Source organism: Clarias gariepinus, chromosome 14, assembly GCF_024256425.1.
Source record: "Clarias gariepinus isolate MV-2021 ecotype Netherlands chromosome 14, CGAR_prim_01v2, whole genome shotgun sequence".
Lineage (NCBI taxonomy): Eukaryota > Metazoa > Chordata > Actinopteri > Siluriformes > Clariidae > Clarias > Clarias gariepinus.
Genome location: NC_071113.1, coordinates 4,420,319 through 4,436,733, shown reverse-complemented (window position 1 = coordinate 4,436,733; position 16,415 = coordinate 4,420,319). Strand labels below are relative to the sequence as shown.

Sequence of the window (16,415 nt, the reverse complement as noted above, 5' to 3'; positions counted from 1 at the left end):
AGGAACCGGCTAAAACACACAAGCGACGAAGGTGGGATTTGATCCCACGCGTGCAGAGCACAATAGATTAGCAGTCCATCGCATTAACCTTTCGGCCACCTCGTCGAAACCAAGGAAAATCCTCACACATTTTGTCAGGGACAGCGGAATATCTTGAAGTTGTTTTTTTTTCTTATCAACTCCATGCACGTCTGAGAGCATGGCATCCAAGTTTCATCCCATTCATCCATTCTCTCATTCAACATGTGTATGCCTTGTGGCATGTGGTGTGCTTTAACAGGAAGTGAATTGAGTGGATGCGGAAAGGCGCTGCAAACTTGACAGAGAACAGGATCATTTCTTCGTCGAGCTGACCGTTTCCCAATCTTTGGTGGCGAAGTTTCGATTAGGCCCATACCCCGCCCTGTTCAGACGAGCTAGGTAGCTTTTTCGAACAACTATAATGCTTTGTAACTGGAGATGTGAACAGCCTCGTGAAAAGGGAGCAAGTTTTGAGACGCTCTGTAAGCAGCATGCTCCATGTTGGCTGACTGTCTGAGGTACTCCATGGAAACCACGGGAGCTGCTTGGTGAGGCACAGCATGAAAACATGGGACGCACGAGCTACCTGAAGACTTGGGAGACAAGCCACGCAAGGCAGGATTGCCTCCTACATTTGACACCCTGACAGCAGCTTCGATCTGTTTGAATCATTTGGTAAGTGCTATTTGTTGTGAGTTGTAGTTACAGGTGGAGCATTAAAGCATGGGAGCCTAGAGCTGTTTAAATCCTTTCGGAAGAATGACATTACAAACCCCACAATAGGCTCCCTGGCAATGGTGGGCTTGGAAAGCATGCCTTTTGGTAGACTGGACTCAAAATCCCAAAGGGGCTTGTGAGGGGATATCAGAGTTAAGCTGTTGATTGAGACATTCCAAGGGAGAACAAGGAAAGCAGGCATGACCACGAAAAACAGCTGTGGTGAGGCTAACGATCCTTTAGCATAAGCCGGGCTGCAGAAGCTATCGAAACACTTTGATGAAGAGAGCTAGCGCATGAGCATTCCAGGAGAAATACCGCTGGAAGTGACCCATTTAGTGACCTTCGGCCAACTGTCAATGCAGAAGTCGAATCAAAAGCAGGTCCTGGCAGCGGTGGGATTCGAACCCACGCCTCCGAAGAGACTGGAGCCTTAATCCAGCGCCTTAGACCGCTCGGCCACGCTACCAACAGATGAAGGAAGCGACCATGGAAAATCACAAAAGAAAGAGAGCGAACGTGCAAAGATTAGGCAATAATGGCTGCCCTTCGTTCATTACCAAAATTGGTTGAGCACGCTCTTGTTGATGACAAAAGAATCCATACCTACATGGGTTATGCACAGTGGATTGACTGTCAACTGCCTTAAATCTTATGTTGACATAGTTCAAACAGATGAACCTGGGAGCAAAAGGCGCATGACCAGTGCTACGTGTCTCCAGTCAGGCTCATGGACCTGTGTAAACGCGCTGCTTGTAGGTCTTCTTGACGAAAAAGACACTGCAATAGCGTGAGGCATTCTAGGAACCGCCTAAAACACACAAGCGACGAAGCTGGGATTCGAACCCACGCGTGCAGAGCACAATGGATTAGCATTCTCTCATTCAACATGTGTATGCCTTGTGGCATGTGGTGTGCTTTAACAGGAAGTGAATTGAGTGGATGCGGAGAGGCGCTGCAAACTTGACAGAGAACAGGATCATTTCTTCGTCGAGCTGACCGTTTCCCAATCTTTGGTGGCGAAGTTTCGATTAGGCCCATACCCCGCCCTGTTCAGACGAGCTAGGTAGCTTTTTCGAACAACTATAATGCTTTGTAACTGGAGATGTGAACAGCCTCGTGAAAAGGGAGCAAGTTTTGAGACGCTTTGTAAGCAGCATGCTCCATGTTGGCTGACTGTCTGAGGTACTCCATGGAAACCACGGGAGCTGCTTGGTGAGGCACAGCATGAAAACATGGGACGCACGAGCTACCTGAAGACTTGGGAGACAAGCCACGCAAGGCAGGATTGCCTCCTACATTTGACACCCTGACAGCAGCTTCGATCTGTTTGAATCATTTGGTAAGTGCTATTTGTTGTGAGTTGTAGTTACAGGTGGAGCATTAAAGCATGGGAGCCTAGAGCTGTTTAAATCCTTTCGGAAGAATGACATTACAAACCCCACAATAGGCTCCCTGGCAATGGTGGGCTTGGAAAGCATGCCTTTTGGTAGACTGGACTCAAAATCCCAAAGGGGCTTGTGAGGGGATATCAGAGTTAAGCTGTTGATTGAGACATTCCAAGGGAGAACAAGGAAAGCAGGCATGACCACGAAAAACAGCTGTGGTGAGGCTAACGATCCTTTAGCATAAGCCGGGCTGCAGAAGCTATCGAAACACTTTAATGAAGAGAGCTAGCGCATGAGCATTCCAGGAGAAATACCGCTGGAAGTGACCCATTTAGTGACCTTCGGCCAACTGTCAATGCAGAAGTCGAATCAAAAGCAGGTCCTGGCAGCGGTGGGATTCGAACCCACGCCTCCGAAGAGACTGGAGCCTTAATCCAGCGCCTTAGACCGCTCGGCCACGCTACCAACAGATGAAGGAAGCGACCATGGAAAATCACAAAAGAAAGAGAGCGAACGTGCAAAGATTAGGCAATAATGGCTGCCCTTCGTTCATTACCAAAATTGGTTGAGCACGCTCTTGTTGATGACAAAAGAATCCATACCTACATGGGTTATGCACAGTGGATTGACTGTCAACTGCCTTAAATCTCATGTTGACATAGTTCAAACAGATGAACCTGGGAGCAAAAGGCGCATGACCAGTGCTACGTGTCTCCAGTCAGGCTCATGGACCTGTGTAAAAGCGCTGCTTGTAGGTCTTCTTGACGAAAAAGACACTGCAATAGCGTGAGGCATTCTAGGAACCGCCTAAAACACACAAGCGACGAAGGTGGGATTCGAACCCACGCGTGCAGAGCACAATGGATTAGCATTCTCTCATTCAACATGTGTATGCCTTGTGGCATGTGGTGTGCTTTAACAGGAAGTGAATTGAGTGGATGCGGAGAGGCGCTGCAAACTTGACAGAGAACAGGATCATTTCTTCGTCGAGCTGACCGTTTCCCAATCTTTGGTGGCGAAGTTTCGATTAGGCCCATACCCCGCCCTGTTCAGACGAGCTAGGTAGCTTTTTCGAACAACTATAATGCTTTGTAACTGGAGATGTGAACAGCCTCGTGAAAAGGGAGCAAGTTTTGAGACGCTTTGTAAGCAGCATGCTCCATGTTGGCTGACTGTCTGAGGTACTCCATGGAAACCACGGGAGCTGCTTGGTGAGGCACAGCATGAAAACATGGGACGCACGAGCTACCTGAAGACTTGGGAGACAAGCCACGCAAGGCAGGATTGCCTCCTACATTTGACACCCTGACAGCAGCTTCGATCTGTTTGAATCATTTGGTAAGTGCTATTTGTTGTGAGTTGTAGTTACAGGTGGAGCATTAAAGCATGGGAGCCTAGAGCTGTTTAAATCCTTTCGGAAGAATGACATTACAAACCCCACAATAGGCTCCCTGGCAATGGTGGGCTTGGAAAGCATGCCTTTTGGTAGACTGGACTCAAAATCCCAAAGGGGCTTGTGAGGGGATATCAGAGTTAAGCTGTTGATTGAGACATTCCAAGGGAGAACAAGGAAAGCAGGCATGACCACGAAAAACAGCTGTGGTGAGGCTAACGATCCTTTAGCATAAGCCGGGCTGCAGAAGCTATCGAAACACTTTAATGAAGAGAGCTAGCGCATGAGCATTCCAGGAGAAATACCGCTGGAAGTGACCCATTTAGTGACCTTCGGCCAACTGTCAATGCAGAAGTCGAATCAAAAGCAGGTCCTGGCAGCGGTGGGATTCGAACCCACGCCTCCGAAGAGACTGGAGCCTTAATCCAGCGCCTTAGACCGCTCGGCCACGCTACCAACAAATGAAGGAAGCGACCATGGAAAATCACAAAAGAAAGAGAGCGAACGTGCAAAGATTAGGCAATAATGGCTGCCCTTCGTTCATTACCAAAATTGGTTGAGCACGCTCTTGTTGATGACAAAAGAATCCATACCTACATGGGTTATGCACAGTGGATCAACTGTCAACTGCCTTAAATCTCATGTTGACATAGTTCAAACAGATGAACCTGGGAGCAAAAGGCGCATGACCAGTGCTACGTGTCTCCAGTCAGGCTCATGGACCTGTGTAAAAGCGCTGCTTGTAGGTCTTCTTGACGAAAAAGACACTGCAATAGCGTGAGGCATTCTAGGAACCGCCTAAAACACACAAGCGACGAAGGTGGGATTCGAACCCACGCGTGCAGAGCACAATGGATTAGCAGTTCATCGCCTTAACCTCTCGGTCACCTCGTCGAAAGCAATGAACATCCTCACACATTTTGTAAGGGACAGCGGAATATCTTGAAGGTTTTTTTTTTTCTTATCAACTCCATGCATGTCTGAGAGCATGGCATCCAAGTTTCATCCCAGAGCCCACTGAATTTGAAGTGCTCGCATTAAACTCTTGGCCACCAAGTACAGCGCTTCCAGCGTTTAAGACAAATTCTGGAAAGATCATTTCTTTTGTTTTTTTTTTAAGCAAACTAGATGACTCATTCTCTCATTCAACATGTGTATGCCTTGTGGCATGTGGTGTGCTTTAACAGGAAGTGAATTGAGTGGATGCGGAGAGGCGCTGCAAACTTGACAGAGAACAGGATCATTTCTTCGTCGAGCTGACCGTTTCCCAATCTTTGGTGGCGAAGTTTCGATTAGGCCCATACCCCGCCCTGTTCAGACGAGCTAGGTAGCTTTTTCGAACAACTATAATGCTTTGTAACTGGAGATGTGAACAGCCTCGTGAAAAGGGAGCAAGTTTTGAGACGCTCTGTAAGCAGCATGCTCAATGTTGGCTGACTGTCTGAGGTACTCCATGGAAACCACGGGAGCTGCTTGGTGAGGCACAGCATGAAAACATGGGACGCACGAGCTACCTGAAGACTTGGGAGACAAGCCACGCAAGGCAGGATTGCCTCCTACATTTGACACCCTGACAGCAGCTTCGATCTGTTTGAATCATTTGGTAAGTGCTATTTGTTGTGAGTTGTAGTTACAGGTGGAGCATTAAAGCATGGGAGCCTAGAGCTGTTTAAATCCTTTCGGAAGAATGACATTACAAACCCCACAATAGGCTCCCTGGCAATGGTGGGCTTGGAAAGCATGCCTTTTGGTAGACTGGACTCAAAATCCCAAAGGGGCTTGTGAGGGGATATCAGAGTTAAGCTGTTGATTGAGACATTCCAAGGGAGAACAAGGAAAGCAGTCATGACCACGAAAAACAGCTGTGGTGAGGCTAACGATCCTTTAGCATAAGCCAGGCTGCAGAAGCTATCGAAACACTTTGATGAAGAGAGCTAGCGCATGAGCATTCCAGGAGAAATACCGCTGGAAGTGACCCATTTAGTGACCTTCGGCCAACTGTCAATGCAGAAGTCGAATCAAAAACAGGTCCTGGCAGCGGTGGGATTCGAACCCACGCCTCCGAAGAGACTGGAGCCTTAATCCAGCGCCTTAGACCGCTCGGCCACGCTACCAACAGATGAAGGAAGCGACCATGGAAAATCACAAAATAAAGAGAGCGAACGTGCAAAGATTAGGCAATAATGGCTGCCCTTCGTTCATTACCAAAATTGGTTGAGCACGCTCTTGTTGATGACAAAAGAATCCATACCTACATGGGTTATGCACAGTGGATCGACTGTCAACTGCCTTAAATCTCATGTTGACATAGTTCAAACAGATGAACCTGGGAGCAAAAGGCGCATGACCAGTGCTACGTGTCTCCAGTCAGGCTCATGGACCTGTGTAAAAGCGCTGCTTGTAGGTCTTCTTGACGAAAAAGACACTGCAATAGCGTGAGGCATTCTAGGAACCGCCTAAAACACACAAGCGACGAAGGTGGGATTCGAACCCACGCGTGCAGAGCACAATGGATTAGCAGTCCATCGCCTTAACCTCTCGGCCACCTCGTCGAAAGCAATGAACATCCTCACACATTTTGTAAGGGACAGCGGAATATCTTGAAGTTTTTTTTTTTTCTTATCAACTCCATGCATGTCTGAGAGCATGGCATCCAAGTTTCATCCCAGAGCCCACTGAATTTGAAGTGCTCGCATTAAACTCTTGGCCACCAAGTACAGCGCTTCCAGCGTTTAAGACAAATTCTGGAAAGATCATTTCTTTTGTTTTTTTTTTAAGCAAACTAGATGACTCATTCTCTCATTCAACATGTGTATGCCTTGTGGCATGTGGTGTGCTTTAACAGGAAGTGAATTGAGTGGATGCGGAGAGGCGCTGCAAACTTGACAGAGAACAGGATCATTTCTTCGTCGAGCTGACCGTTTCCCAATCTTTGGTGGCGAAGTTTCGATTAGGCCCATACCCCGCCCTGTTCAGACGAGCTAGGTAGCTTTTTCGAACAACTATAATGCTTTGTAACTGGAGATGTGAACAGCCTCGTGAAAAGGGAGCAAGTTTTGAGACGCTCTGTAAGCAGCATGCTCCATGTTGGCTGACTGTCTGAGGTACTCCATGGAAACCACGGGAGCTGCTTGGTGAGGCACAGCATGAAAACATGGGACGCACGAGCTACCTGAAGACTTGGGAGACAAGCCACGCAAGGCAGGATTGCCTCCTACATTTGACACCCTGACAGCAGCTTCGATCTGTTTGAATCATTTGGTAAGTGCTATTTGTTGTGAGTTGTAGTTACAGGTGGAGCATTAAAGCATGGGAGCCTAGAGCTGTTTAAATCCTTTCGGAAGAATGACATTACAAACCCCACAATAGGCTCCCTGGCAATGGTGGGCTTGGAAAGCATGCCTTTTGGTAGACTGGACTCAAAATCCCAAAGGGGCTTGTGAGGGGATATCAGAGTTAAGCTGTTGATTGAGACATTCCAAGGGAGAACAAGGAAAGCAGGCATGACCACGAAAAACAGCTGTGGTGAGGCTAACGATCCTTTAGCATAAGCCGGGCTGCAGAAGCTATCGAAACACTTTGATGAAGAGAGCTAGCGCATGAGCATTCCAGGAGAAATACCGCTGTAAGTGACCCATTTAGTGACCTTCGGCCAACTGTCAATGCAGAAGTCGAATCAAAAGCAGGTCCTGGCAGCGGTGGGATTCGAACCCACGCCTCCGAAGAGACTGGAGCCTTAATCCAGCGCCTTAGACTGCTCGGCCACGCTACCAACAGATGAAGGAAGCGACCATGGAAAATCACAAAATAAAGAGAGCGAACGTGCAAAGATTAGGCAATAATGGCTGCCCTTCGTTCATTACCAAAATTGGTTGAGCACGCTCTTGTTGATGACAAAAGAATCCATACCTACATGGGTTATGCACAGTGGATCGACTGTCAACTGCCTTAAATCTCATGTTGACATAGTTCAAACAGATGAACCTGGGAGCAAAAGGCGCATGACCAGTGCTACGTGTCTCCAGTCAGGCTCATGGACCTGTGTAAAAGCGCTGCTTGTAGGTCTTCTTGACGAAAAAGACACTGCAATAGCGTGAGGCATTCTAGGAACCGCCTAAAACACACAAGCGACGAAGGTGGGATTCGAACCCACGCGTGCAGAGCACAATGGATTAGCAGTTCATCGCCTTAACCTCTCGGTCACCTCGTCGAAAGCAATGAACATCCTCAGACATTTTGTAAGGGACAGCGGAATATCTTGAAGGTTTTTTTTTTTCTTATCAACTCCATGCATGTCTGAGAGCATGGCATCCAAGTTTCATCCCAGAGCCCACTGAATTTGAAGTGCTCGCATTAAACTCTTGGCCACCAAGTACAGCGCTTCCAGCGTTTAAGACAAATTCTGGAAAGATCATTTCTTTTGTTTTTTTTTTAAGCAAACTAGATGACTCATTCTCTCATTCAACATGTGTATGCCTTGTGGCATGTGGTGTGCTTTAACAGGAAGTGAATTGAGTGGATGCGGAGAGGCGCTGCAAACTTGACAGAGAACAGGATCATTTCTTCGTCGAGCTGACCGTTTCCCAATCTTTGGTGGCGAAGTTTCGATTAGGCCCATACCCCGCCCTGTTCAGACGAGCTAGGTAGCTTTTTCGAACAACTATAATGCTTTGTAACTGGAGATGTGAACAGCCTCGTGAAAAGGGAGCAAGTTTTGAGACGCTCTGTAAGCAGCATGCTCAATGTTGGCTGACTGTCTGAGGTACTCCATGGAAACCACGGGAGCTGCTTGGTGAGGCACAGCATGAAAACATGGGACGCACGAGCTACCTGAAGACTTGGGAGACAAGCCACGCAAGGCAGGATTGCCTCCTACATTTGACACCCTGACAGCAGCTTCGATCTGTTTGAATCATTTGGTAAGTGCTATTTGTTGTGAGTTGTAGTTACAGGTGGAGCATTAAAGCATGGGAGCCTAGAGCTGTTTAAATCCTTTCGGAAGAATGACATTACAAACCCCACAATAGGCTCCCTGGCAATGGTGGGCTTGGAAAGCATGCCTTTTGGTAGACTGGACTCAAAATCCCAAAGGGGCTTGTGAGGGGATATCAGAGTTAAGCTGTTGATTGAGACATTCCAAGGGAGAACAAGGAAAGCAGTCATGACCACGAAAAACAGCTGTGGTGAGGCTAACGATCCTTTAGCATAAGCCAGGCTGCAGAAGCTATCGAAACACTTTGATGAAGAGAGCTAGCGCATGAGCATTCCAGGAGAAATACCGCTGGAAGTGACCCATTTAGTGACCTTCGGCCAACTGTCAATGCAGAAGTCGAATCAAAAGCAGGTCCTGGCAGCGGTGGGATTCGAACCCACGCCTCCGAAGAGACTGGAGCCTTAATCCAGCGCCTTAGACCGCTCGGCCACGCTACCAACAGATGAAGGAAGCGACCATGGAAAATCACAAAATAAAGAGAGCGAACGTGCAAAGATTAGGCAATAATGGCTGCCCTTCGTTCATTACCAAAATTGGTTGAGCACGCTCTTGTTGATGACAAAAGAATCCATACCTACATGGGTTATGCACAGTGGATCGACTGTCAACTGCCTTAAATCTCATGTTGACATAGTTCAAACAGATGAACCTGGGAGCAAAAGGCGCATGACCAGTGCTACGTGTCTCCAGTCAGGCTCATGGACCTGTGTAAAAGCGCTGCTTGTAGGTCTTCTTGACGAAAAAGACACTGCAATAGCGTGAGGCATTCTAGGAACCGCCTAAAACACACAAGCGACGAAGGTGGGATTCGAACCCACGCGTGCAGAGCACAATGGATTAGCAGTCCATCGCCTTAACCTCTCGGCCACCTCGTCGAAAGCAATGAACATCCTCACACATTTTGTAAGGGACAGCGGAATATCTTGAAGTTTTTTTTTTTTCTTATCAACTCCATGCATGTCTGAGAGCATGGCATCCAAGTTTCATCCCAGAGCCCACTGAATTTGAAGTGCTCGCATTAAACTCTTGGCCACCAAGTACAGCGCTTCCAGCGTTTAAGACAAATTCTGGAAAGATCATTTCTTTTGTTTTTTTTTTAAGCAAACTAGATGACTCATTCTCTCATTCAACATGTGTATGCCTTGTGGCATGTGGTGTGCTTTAACAGGAAGTGAATTGAGTGGATGCGGAGAGGCGCTGCAAACTTGACAGAGAACAGGATCATTTCTTCGTCGAGCTGACCGTTTCCCAATCTTTGGTGGCGAAGTTTCGATTAGGCCCATACCCCGCCCTGTTCAGACGAGCTAGGTAGCTTTTTCGAACAACTATAATGCTTTGTAACTGGAGATGTGAACAGCCTCGTGAAAAGGGAGCAAGTTTTGAGACGCTCTGTAAGCAGCATGCTCCATGTTGGCTGACTGTCTGAGGTACTCCATGGAAACCACGGGAGCTGCTTGGTGAGGCACAGCATGAAAACATGGGACGCACGAGCTACCTGAAGACTTGGGAGACAAGCCACGCAAGGCAGGATTGCCTCCTACATTTGACACCCTGACAGCAGCTTCGATCTGTTTGAATCATTTGGTAAGTGCTATTTGTTGTGAGTTGTAGTTACAGGTGGAGCATTAAAGCATGGGAGCCTAGAGCTGTTTAAATCCTTTCGGAAGAATGACATTACAAACCCCACAATAGGCTCCCTGGCAATGGTGGGCTTGGAAAGCATGCCTTTTGGTAGACTGGACTCAAAATCCCAAAGGGGCTTGTGAGGGGATATCAGAGTTAAGCTGTTGATTGAGACATTCCAAGGGAGAACAAGGAAAGCAGGCATGACCACGAAAAACAGCTGTGGTGAGGCTAACGATCCTTTAGCATAAGCCGGGCTGCAGAAGCTATCGAAACACTTTGATGAAGAGAGCTAGCGCATGAGCATTCCAGGAGAAATACCGCTGGAAGTGACCCATTTAGTGACCTTCGGCCAACTGTCAATGCAGAAGTCGAATCAAAAGCAGGTCCTGGCAGCGGTGGGATTCGAACCCACGCCTCCGAAGAGACTGGAGCCTTAATCCAGCGCCTTAGACTGCTCGGCCACGCTACCAACAGATGAAGGAAGCGACCATGGAAAATCACAAAATAAAGAGAGCGAACGTGCAAAGATTAGGCAATAATGGCTGCCCTTCGTTCATTACCAAAATTGGTTGAGCACGCTCTTGTTGATGACAAAAGAATCCATACCTACATGGGTTATGCACAGTGGATCGACTGTCAACTGCCTTAAATCTCATGTTGACATAGTTCAAACAGATGAACCTGGGAGCAAAAGGCGCATGACCAGTGCTACGTGTCTCCAGTCAGGCTCATGGACCTGTGTAAAAGCGCTGCTTGTAGGTCTTCTTGACGAAAAAGACACTGCAATAGCGTGAGGCATTCTAGGAACCGCCTAAAACACACAAGCGACGAAAGTGGGATTCGAACCCACGCGTGCAGAGCACAATGGATTAGCAGTCCATCGCCTTAACCTCTCGGCCACCTCGTCGAAAGCAATGAACATCCTCACACATTTTGTAAGGGACAGCGGAATATCTTGAAGTTTTTTTTTTTTCTTATCAACTCCATGCATGTCTGAGAGCATGGCATCCAAGTTTCATCCCAGAGCCCACTGAATTTGAAGTGCTCGCATTAAACTCTTGGCCACCAAGTACAGCGCTTCCAGCGTTTAAGACAAATTCTGGAAAGATCATTTCTTTTGTTTTTTTTTTAAGCAAACTAGATGACTCATTCTCTCATTCAACATGTGTATGCCTTGTGGCATGTGGTGTGCTTTAACAGGAAGTGAATTGAGTGGATGCGGAGAGGCGCTGCAAACTTGACAGAGAACAGGATCATTTCTTCGTCGAGCTGACCGTTTCCCAATCTTTGGTGGCGAAGTTTCGATTAGGCCCATACCCCGCCCTGTTCAGACGAGCTAGGTAGCTTTTTCGAACAACTATAATGCTTTGTAACTGGAGATGTGAACAGCCTCGTGAAAAGGGAGCAAGTTTTGAGACGCTCTGTAAGCAGCATGCTCCATGTTGGCTGACTGTCTGAGGTACTCCATGGAAACCACGGGAGCTGCTTGGTGAGGCACAGCATGAAAACATGGGACGCACGAGCTACCTGAAGACTTGGGAGACAAGCCACGCAAGGCAGGATTGCCTCCTACATTTGACACCCTGACAGCAGCTTCGATCTGTTTGAATCATTTGATAAGTGCTATTTGTTGTGAGTTGTAGTTACAGGTGGAGCATTAAAGCATGGGAGCCTAGAGCTGTTTAAATCCTTTCGGAAGAATGACATTACAAACCCCACAATAGGCTCCCTGGCAATGGTGGGCTTGGAAAGCATGCCTTTTGGTAGACTGGACTCAAAATCCCAAAGGGGCTTGTGAGGGGATATCAGAGTTAAGCTGTTGATTGAGACATTCCAAGGGAGAACAAGGAAAGCAGACATGACCACGAAAAACAGCTGTGGTGAGGCTAACGATCCTTTAGCATAAGCCGGGCTGCAGAAGCTATCGAAACACTTTGATGAAGAGAGCTAGCGCATGAGCATTCCAGGAGAAATACCGCTGGAAGTGACCCATTTAGTGACCTTCGGCCAACTGTCAATGCAGAAGTCGAATCAAAAGCAGGTCCTGGCAGCGGTGGGATTCGAACCCACGCCTCCGAAGAGACTGGAGCCTTAATCCAGCGCCTTAGACCGCTCGGCCACGCTACCAACAGATGAAGGAAGCGACCATGGAAAATCACAAAATAAAGAGAGCGAACGTGCAAAGATTAGGCAATAATGGCTGCCCTTCGTTCATTACCAAAATTGGTTGAGCACGCTCTTGTTGATGACAAAAGAATCCATACCTACATGGGTTATGCACAGTGGATCGACTGTCAACTGCCTTAAATCTCATGTTGACATAGTTCAAACAGATGAACCTGGGAGCAAAAGGCGCATGACCAGTGCTACGTGTCTCCAGTCAGGCTCATGGACCTGTGTAAAAGCGCTGCTTGTAGGTCTTCTTGACGAAAAAGACACTGCAATAGCGTGAGGCATTCTAGGAACCGCCTAAAACACACAAGCGACGAAGGTGGGATTCGAACCCACGCGTGCAGAGCACAATGGATTAGCAGTCCATCGCCTTAACCTCTCGGCCACCTCGTCGAAAGCAATGAACATCCTCACACATTTTGTAAGGGACAGCGGAATATCTTGAAGTTTTTTTTTTTTCTTATCAACTCCATGCATGTCTGAGAGCATGGCATCCAAGTTTCATCCCAGAGCCCACTGAATTTGAAGTGCTCGCATTAAACTCTTGGCCACCAAGTACAGCGCTTCCAGCGTTTAAGACAAATTCTGGAAAGATCATTTCTTTTGTTTTTTTTTTAAGCAAACTAGATGACTCATTCTCTCATTCAACATGTGTATGCCTTGTGGCATGTGGTGTGCTTTAACAGGAAGTGAATTAAGTGGATGCGGAGAGGCGCTGCAAACTTGACAGAGAACAGGATCATTTCTTCGTCGAGCTGACCGTTTCCCAATCTTTGGTGGCGAAGTTTCGATTAGGCCCATACCCCGCCCTGTTCAGACGAGCTAGGTAGCTTTTTCGAACAACTATAATGCTTTGTAACTGGAGATGTGAACAGCCTCGTGAAAAGGGAGCAAGTTTTGAGACGCTCTGTAAGCAGCATGCTCCATGTTGGCTGACTGTCTGAGGTACTCCATGGAAACCACGGGAGCTGCTTGGTGAGGCACAGCATGAAAACATGGGACGCACGAGCTACCTGAAGACTTGGGAGACAAGCCACGCAAGGCAGGATTGCCTCCTACATTTGACACCCTGACAGCAGCTTCGATCTGTTTGAATCATTTGGTAAGTGCTATTTGTTGTGAGTTGTAGTTACAGGTGGAGCATTAAAGCATGGGAGCCTAGAGCTGTTTAAATCCTTTCGGAAGAATGACATTACAAACCCCACAATAGGCTCCCTGGCAATGGTGGGCTTGGAAAGCATGCCTTTTGGTAGACTGGACTCAAAATCCCAAAGGGGCTTGTGAGGGGATATCAGAGTTAAGCTGTTGATTGAGACATTCCAAGGGAGAACAAGGAAAGCAGACATGACCACGAAAAACAGCTGTGGTGAGGCTAACGATCCTTTAGCATAAGCCGGGCTGCAGAAGCTATCGAAACACTTTGATGAAGAGAGCTAGCGCATGAGCATTCCAGGAGAAATACCGCTGTAAGTGACCCATTTAGTGACCTTCGGCCAACTGTCAATGCAGAAGTCGAATCAAAAGCAGGTCCTGGCAGCGGTGGGATTCGAACCCACGCCTCCGAAGAGACTGGAGCCTTAATCCAGCGCCTTAGAGCGCTCGGCCACGCTACCAACAGATGAAGGAAGCGACCATGGAAAATCACAAAAGAAAGAGAGCGAACGTGCAAAGATTAGGCAATAATGGCTGCCCTTCGTTCATTACCAAAATTGGTTGAGCACGCTCTTGTTGATGACAAAAGAATCCATACCTACATGGGTTATGCACAGTGGATCGACTGTCAACTGCCTTAAATCTCATGTTGACATAGTTCAAACAGATGAACCTGGGAGCAAAAGGCGCATGACCAGTGCTACGTGTCTCCAGTCAGGCTCATGGACCTGTGTAAAAGCGCTGCTTGTAGGTCTTCTTGACGAAAAAGACACTGCAATAGCGTGAGGCATTCTAGGAACCGGCTAAAACACACAAGCGACGAAGGTGGGATTCGAACCCACGCGTGCAGAGCACAATGGATTAGCAGTCCATCGCCTTAACCTCTCGGCCACCTCGTCGAAAGCAATGAACATCCTCACACATTTTGTAACGGACAGCGGAATATCTTGAAGTTTTTTTTTTTTCTTATCGACTCCATGCATGTCTGAGAGCATGGCATCCAAGTTTCATCCCAGAGCCCACTGAATTTGAAGTGCTCGCATTAAACTCTTGGCCAGCAAGTACAGCGCTTCCAGCGTTTAAGACAAATTCTGGAAAGATCATTTCTTTTCTTTTTTTTGAGCAAACTAGATGACTCATTCTCTCATTCAACATGTGTATGCCTTGTGGCATGTGGTGTGCTTTAACAGGAAGTGAATTGAGTGGATGCGGAGAGGCGCTGCAAACTTGACAGAGAACAGGATCATTTCTTCGTCGAGCTGACCGTTTCCCAATCTTTGGTGGCGAAGTTTCCATTAGGCCCATACCCCGCCCTGTTCAGACGAGCTAGGTAGCTTTTTTGAACAACTATAATGCTTTGTAACTGGAGATGTGTACAGCCTCGTGAAAAGGGAGCAAGTTTTGAGACGCTCTGTAAGCAGCATGCTCCATGTTGGCTGACTGTCTGAGGTACTCCATGGAAACCACGGGAGCTGCTTGGTGAGGCACAGCATGAAAACATGGGACGCACGAGCTACCTGAAGACTTGGGAGACAAGCCACGCAAGGCAGGATTGCCTCCTACATTTGACACCCTGACAGCAGCTTCGATCTGTTTGAATCATTTGGTAAGTGCTATTTGTTGTGAGTTGTAGTTACAGGTGGAGCATTAAAGCATGGGAGCCTAGAGCTGTTTAAATCCTTTCGGAAGAATGACATTACAAACCCCACAATAGGCTCCCTGGCAATAGTGGGCTTGGAAAGCATGCCTTTTGGTAGACTGGACTCAAAATCCCAAAGGGGCTTGTGAGGGGATATCAGAGTTAAGCTGTTGATTGAGACATTCCAAGGGAGAACAAGGAAAGCAGGCATGACCACGAAAAACAGCTGTGGTGAGGCTAACGATCCTTTAGCATAAGCCGGGCTGCAGAAGCTATCGAAACACTTTGATGAAGAGAGCTAGCGCATGAGCATTCCAGGAGAAATACCGCTGGAAGTGACCCATTTAGTGACCTTCGGCCAACTGTCAATGCAGAAGTCGAATCAAAAGCAGGTCCTGGCAGCGGTGGGATTCGAACCCACGCCTCCGAAGAGACTGGAGCCTTAATCCAGCGCCTTAGAGCGCTCGGCCACGCTACCAACAGATGAAGGAAGCGACCATGGAAAATCACAAAAGAAAGAGAGCGAACGTGCAAAGATTAGGCAATAATGGCTGCCCTTCGTTCATTACCAAAATTGGTTGAGCACGCTCTTGTTGATGACAAAAGAATCCATACCTACATGGGTTATGCACAGTGGATCGACTGTCAACTGCCTTAAATCTCATGTTGACATAGTTCAAACAGATGAACCTGGGAGCAAAAGGCGCATGACCAGTGCTACGTGTCTCCAGTCAGGCTCATGGACCTGTGTAAAAGCGCTGCTTGTAGGTCTTCTTGACGAAAAAGACACTGCAATAGCGTGAGGCATTCTAGGAACCGGCTAAAACACACAAGCGACGAAGGTGGGATTCGAACCCACGCGTGCAGAGCACAATGGATTAGCAGTCCATCGCCTTAACCTCTCGGCCACCTCGTCGAAAGCAATGAACATCCTCACACATTTTGTAACGGACAGCGGAATATCTTGAAGTTTTTTTTTTTTCTTATCGACTCCATGCATGTCTGAGAGCATGGCATCCAAGTTTCATCCCAGAGCCCACTGAATTTGAAGTGCTCGCATTAAACTCTTGGCCACCAAGTACAGCGCTTCCAGCGTTTAAGACAAATTCTGGAAAGATCATTTCTTTTCTTTTTTTTGAGCAAACTAGATGACTCATTCTCTCATTCAACATGTGTATGCCTTGTGGCATGTGGTGTGCTTTAACAGGAAGTGAATTGAGTGGATGCGGAGAGGCGCTGCAAACTTGACAGAGAACAGGATCATTTCTTCGTCGAGCTGACCGTTTCCCAATCTTTGGTGGCGAAGTTTCGATT

General features: G+C 47.5%; 16 non-coding genes across 16 annotated transcripts; all 16 read right to left on the bottom strand.

Moving 5' to 3' along the window:
• Nucleotides 1-1,125: 1,125 nt before the first annotated feature.
• trnal-aag (transfer RNA leucine (anticodon AAG)) lies at nucleotides 1,126-1,207 on the bottom strand. The gene has a single exon. It is a non-coding gene; the product is annotated as a tRNA-Leu (tRNA).
• A 1,302-nt stretch (nucleotides 1,208-2,509) lies between these two features.
• On the bottom strand, nucleotides 2,510-2,591 carry trnal-aag (transfer RNA leucine (anticodon AAG)). Its single transcript has one exon. It is a non-coding gene; the product is annotated as a tRNA-Leu (tRNA).
• Nucleotides 2,592-3,893: 1,302 nt separating this feature from the next.
• trnal-aag (transfer RNA leucine (anticodon AAG)) lies at nucleotides 3,894-3,975 on the bottom strand. The gene has a single exon. It is a non-coding gene; the product is annotated as a tRNA-Leu (tRNA).
• A 1,576-nt stretch (nucleotides 3,976-5,551) lies between these two features.
• trnal-aag (transfer RNA leucine (anticodon AAG)) lies at nucleotides 5,552-5,633 on the bottom strand. Its single transcript has one exon. It is a non-coding gene; the product is annotated as a tRNA-Leu (tRNA).
• A 356-nt stretch (nucleotides 5,634-5,989) lies between these two features.
• On the bottom strand, nucleotides 5,990-6,071 carry trnas-gcu (transfer RNA serine (anticodon GCU)). Its single transcript has one exon. It is a non-coding gene; the product is annotated as a tRNA-Ser (tRNA).
• A 1,138-nt stretch (nucleotides 6,072-7,209) lies between these two features.
• trnal-aag (transfer RNA leucine (anticodon AAG)) lies at nucleotides 7,210-7,291 on the bottom strand. Its single transcript has one exon. It is a non-coding gene; the product is annotated as a tRNA-Leu (tRNA).
• Nucleotides 7,292-8,867: 1,576 nt separating this feature from the next.
• trnal-aag (transfer RNA leucine (anticodon AAG)) lies at nucleotides 8,868-8,949 on the bottom strand. Its single transcript has one exon. It is a non-coding gene; the product is annotated as a tRNA-Leu (tRNA).
• Nucleotides 8,950-9,305: 356 nt separating this feature from the next.
• On the bottom strand, nucleotides 9,306-9,387 carry trnas-gcu (transfer RNA serine (anticodon GCU)). The gene has a single exon. It is a non-coding gene; the product is annotated as a tRNA-Ser (tRNA).
• Nucleotides 9,388-10,525: 1,138 nt separating this feature from the next.
• Nucleotides 10,526-10,607, bottom strand: trnal-aag (transfer RNA leucine (anticodon AAG)). Its single transcript has one exon. It is a non-coding gene; the product is annotated as a tRNA-Leu (tRNA).
• Nucleotides 10,608-10,963: 356 nt separating this feature from the next.
• trnas-gcu (transfer RNA serine (anticodon GCU)) lies at nucleotides 10,964-11,045 on the bottom strand. Its single transcript has one exon. It is a non-coding gene; the product is annotated as a tRNA-Ser (tRNA).
• Nucleotides 11,046-12,183: 1,138 nt separating this feature from the next.
• On the bottom strand, nucleotides 12,184-12,265 carry trnal-aag (transfer RNA leucine (anticodon AAG)). Its single transcript has one exon. It is a non-coding gene; the product is annotated as a tRNA-Leu (tRNA).
• A 356-nt stretch (nucleotides 12,266-12,621) lies between these two features.
• On the bottom strand, nucleotides 12,622-12,703 carry trnas-gcu (transfer RNA serine (anticodon GCU)). Its single transcript has one exon. It is a non-coding gene; the product is annotated as a tRNA-Ser (tRNA).
• A 1,138-nt stretch (nucleotides 12,704-13,841) lies between these two features.
• trnal-aag (transfer RNA leucine (anticodon AAG)) lies at nucleotides 13,842-13,923 on the bottom strand. The gene has a single exon. It is a non-coding gene; the product is annotated as a tRNA-Leu (tRNA).
• A 356-nt stretch (nucleotides 13,924-14,279) lies between these two features.
• On the bottom strand, nucleotides 14,280-14,361 carry trnas-gcu (transfer RNA serine (anticodon GCU)). The gene has a single exon. It is a non-coding gene; the product is annotated as a tRNA-Ser (tRNA).
• Nucleotides 14,362-15,497: 1,136 nt separating this feature from the next.
• On the bottom strand, nucleotides 15,498-15,579 carry trnal-aag (transfer RNA leucine (anticodon AAG)). The gene has a single exon. It is a non-coding gene; the product is annotated as a tRNA-Leu (tRNA).
• A 356-nt stretch (nucleotides 15,580-15,935) lies between these two features.
• On the bottom strand, nucleotides 15,936-16,017 carry trnas-gcu (transfer RNA serine (anticodon GCU)). Its single transcript has one exon. It is a non-coding gene; the product is annotated as a tRNA-Ser (tRNA).
• Nucleotides 16,018-16,415: the final 398 nt, after the last annotated feature.